A 4,565-nucleotide genomic window follows, 5' to 3' on the forward strand; every position below is an offset into this window, starting at 1 on the left:
TTGCTCACCTAAAATCTCATTTGTCTTTCCTAAAGAAACTTACTGGTTCTTCCCAGAGAAGCCTCTTCTCCCCATTCCCTTTTTCCTACTAAATTAGGCATATAAGCCTCTAACTTTAACCATGAGGGAGCTAACTACTTCTGTTAGCTATTATGTGCATACGAATAAACTTTTTCTCCTCCAGCGAATCTGTATTTTATCAGTTTAACTCGCACACCTCTAGAGAATGAACCTAAGAGCATAGGGGAAAATTTCCACCCCCTCCCCCTGAACAGTTTGGAGCAGAGGCACAGTCCCTGCAAAAATGTGAAGGTGGTTGGGGGGTATAAGACACAGGAGCAGTAAGAGTTGAGTATGGCGGGAGCCGATGCAGGCAGGAGTGGTGGCTGGATTGTTACAGAGGTCAGTCATGAAGGGCCCTCATGTCTATCACAAATGTACCTCACCCAAAATAACAAGAATCACTGCTGGAGGCCAGGTGCGGTGGCTCACGCCTCTAATCCCAACACTTTGGGAGGCCGAGGCGGGTGAATCACCTGAGGCCAGCACTTTGAGACCAGCGTGGCCAAAATGGCGAAACCCCGTCTCTACTAAAAACACAAAAAATTGACTGGGTATGGTGGCGGGTGCCTGTAATCCCAGCTATTCGGGAGGCTGAGGCAAGAGAATGGCTTGAACCTGGGAGGCGGAGGTTGCAGTGAGCTGAGATAGTGCTGTTGCACTCCAGCCTGGGCGACAGAGCAAGACTCCATCTCAACAACAAAACAAAACAACGATCACTGCTGGTACCTCGGGAATCTGAAAGGATATAAGATGTGGCCGAAGTCAAAGACAAGTTGTGTCTGCTACTCTGTATCTGAGTGTACTTGTAGAAAGGGTTTTGCAAACTATTTTTTATCATAACTCCATCAGTAAAAAATTTTGAACATGCAATCTCAATATCTGCATACTTATTTTTATAAACTAAATGCAGGTAATACCGTGGTAATGCTTTATGCTTTATTTACAAAATACAATGTACTCAAAAATAGAAACTAAATAAAGAACATAGACATTGCAATATTGTCTTTCCAAACTCCAATAGATCATCTTGTATCCCGTGGAATGAAGGTTCCTCACTACGGAACATGCTGGCCCACAGCATATGAAATAAGATATACATCGAATTGTGAGGTCTTTTAAGAAAAATTCAGGCTGTGTGCCGTGGCTCATACCTGTAATCCCAGCACTTTGGGAGGCTAAGGAGGCAGATCACCTGAGGTCAGAAGTTTGAGACCAGCTCACAACATGGTGAAACCCCATCTCTACCAAAAACACAAAAAGTAGCCAGCATGGTGGCGCCTGGCTGAGGCATGAAATTGCTTGAACCCGGGAGGCAGAGGTTGCAGTGAGCTGAGATTGCACCACTGCACCCCAACCTGGACAGCGAAGTAAGATTCTGTCTCAAGAAAAAAAAAAAAAAAATTCAGATGATGGGCCAGGAAAAATTGTTCAGAAAAAAAGCCCCAAGGAAACAAGGGTGATGCTAGTCTCTACAGTTGCACAGACTTTTAATAGTGTGGTTTTCAGTAGAAGTAGAATTGCTTTTCAGGGGCCAAAGGAAGCTGAATTGCTTCTTTTTTGGACATGTAAGGGGGTATTCTGGCTTGTCACAATATTTTAGGAAGAAAGGATATTAGCATTTAGTGGATGGGTCCAATGTTAGATTATCCCACCAGGTATTCGTGTGTGTGAAATATTGATTTAAATCATCTAAGCATTCGCACATACCTCTGTATTTTATTGCCTTTTACATTTGTTTGTTCGTTTGTTTGAGACAGGATCTCACTCTGTTGTTCAGGCTGGAGTGCAGCAGTGCAATCTCAGCTCACTTCAATCTCTGCTTCCTGGGCTCAAGTGATCCTCCCACCTCAACCTCCCAAGGAGCTGGGACAACAGGCACTCACCACCACACCCAACTAATTTTTGTATTTTTTGTAGAGACAGGGCTTCACCATGTTGCCCAGACTGGTCTCGAACGCCTAAGCTTAAGGCATCTGCCTACCTCAGCCTCCCTTGTAAATCCTGTACAGACTATATTCTGGTCTTATTACTTCTTTCTCTCTTTTTTTAGGGTATATTCTGGTCTGATTCTCTCTCTCTCTCTTCTCTCTCTTTCTCTCTGTCTCTCCATCTCTCTCTCTCTGAGACAGGGTGTTGCTGTGTTGCTCCTGGGCTCAGGCAATCCTTCAGCCTCAGCCTCCGGTGTCTGATGTAGCTAGGACCACAGGCAAACGCCACCACACCGGCTAATTTTTTGATTTTTTGTAGAGATGGGGTTTCACTGTGCTGCCCAGCCTGGTTTCAAACTCCTGGGCTCAAGTGATCTGCCCACCTGGGCCTCCCAAAATGCTAGAATTACAGGTGTCAGCCACCATGCCTGTCCTGTTTCTCTTATATCTAAATTTATTAGTTATAAGTAGGTACAAGCCTCTGACTGCTTCATTAAGTTTTCTATTATAGCAGTTCTGAGTATTTGCATATTTAAACATATATCATTTAATCATGATTTACCTTCTTTTAATGTGTCCATGTTACAGTTAAATATTGACTTTATGAAGAAAAATACAAGGTAGATACACATTTTTTTTTCTTGCTTTTTTTTTTTCCTAAGAGACAGGGTCACACTCTGTCACCCAGGCTGGAGTGCAATGGCACATTAGCTCACTGCAGCTTTGAACTCCTGAGCTCAAACAATCCTCCTGCCTCAGCCTCCCAAGTAGCTGAGACTACTGGTACGTGCAACCATGCCCAACTAGTTTTTTGTTTTGTTTTGTTTTTGTTTGTTTAATTTTTTTTTCTACATACAGGGGTCTCTCTAAGTTGCCCAGGCTGCTCTCGAACTCCTGGCCTCAAGTGATCCTCTTGCCTTGGCCTCCCAAAGTGCTAGGATTACAGGTGTGAGCCACCACATACGTCTCATTTTATTTTCTATAAGTTCTCTTTTAGAATAGTAAATGAGATGTTATAAAATTTTTATTATAAAAAGGGATTTCAGGCTGGGCGTGGTGGCTCACGCCTGTAATCTCAGCACTTTGGGAGGCCCAGGTGGGCGGGTCACCTGAGGTCAGGAGTTCAAGACCAGCCTGACCAATATGGTAAAGCCCCATCTCTACTAAAAATACCAAAAAAAAAAAAAAAAAAAAAAAAAAAAAATTATCCAGGCATGGTAGTGGTTGCCTGTAGTCCCAGCTACTCGGGAAGCTGAGGCACAAGAATTCCAGCCTGGGCAACAAGAACGAAATTCCATCTGAAAAAAAAAAAAAAAAAAAGGCGGGGGGAGGGTTCAAATTCTGTAAAAGTAGGGCCTTGAAACTCTTCTGTATGATACTGTTTTAGTGGATACATGTCATTATATATTTATCAAAACCCCTGGAATGCACAGCACAAAGAGTGAACCCTAATGTAAACTATGGGCTTCAGTTAATAGTCATATATCAATATTGACTCTCAATTGTAACAAGTGTATCACACAACCACAAGATGTTTAGAATAGGAGAAATGGCAGGGTAAGGAAGTTTATGGGAACTCTCTTGTACTTTCTGCCCAATTTTTCTGTAAACTTGAAACTGCTTTTAAAATGCAATAATTTATGGCTTTTTTTTCTTTAAGAAAGCATTGGTTCTGATTGGTTTGAGAACAGCTAATTTAAAGAAAGACCTACTTCATAAGAATTCAAATTTATACCAAAAATCTAGGACAGGTGATAATTGTTTTCCAAAAATGTTCTTTCCTTTACGAAAAGGCGATAGATACCACGAGATTCTTTCAAATAACAAATGTCTCTGTTACATTTAAATAGGACTCTACCAACACTAGATTTCCCTTGCACACTCACTAACAGCAGATCTGTGTGTAAAATGAGGACTAACGCCACAGACTGTTTCTTTGTAGAAGAGGTGACAGAATTAGGCAGCCTCAAAACGTCTGCTGCCAAAGTATAATGGCAAGAAAAGAAGGAGTCTGTCATTTATCTCCTAAAATATAAGCATTAGAGAGATACATGTATTTCTTGGTATAATAAATCTTTTGTTACAGCTTGCTTTATAAACCAATTTATCTCTAACTCTGATGACTGAATTACAACTGCCATTTCTTGTCTAACTTTGGCTGTTTTCCTCTGAGTAATAATACAATCTTTTTTTGTGTGTGTGTGTAAGTGATGGGATTTAATACTTTCATCAGGATAGGTTCATTGAATATTCATATTCTGCTTATATTGTGCAGAGCCACATGGGAAGCTGTAGTAGAATTTCAAAAGCAGAAAATAGTAGCTCTGATGAGAAGGCTGTTATGTGTGGGTGTTTAGAAGTTATTAATACGACATTAAGTAAAGCAAATTCTGTTTTAAAAATGATTTGTGCAAAGTGGAAACAGGTGATTTTTGAGCAGATGGCTAAAAATATTATAGAGCAACTTCACTGAAACAAAACAAAAGAGTTTAAAGCCCTGATTTATTTTAGCTTTAAATACTTTTCTTGAAAATCAGAGACAAGTTTTTTTTTGGGGGGAGGAAAGCTAAATTA

The sequence above is a fragment of the Macaca fascicularis genome, chromosome 11 (assembly GCF_037993035.2).
Source record: "Macaca fascicularis isolate 582-1 chromosome 11, T2T-MFA8v1.1".
Taxonomy (NCBI): Eukaryota; Metazoa; Chordata; class Mammalia; order Primates; family Cercopithecidae; genus Macaca; species Macaca fascicularis.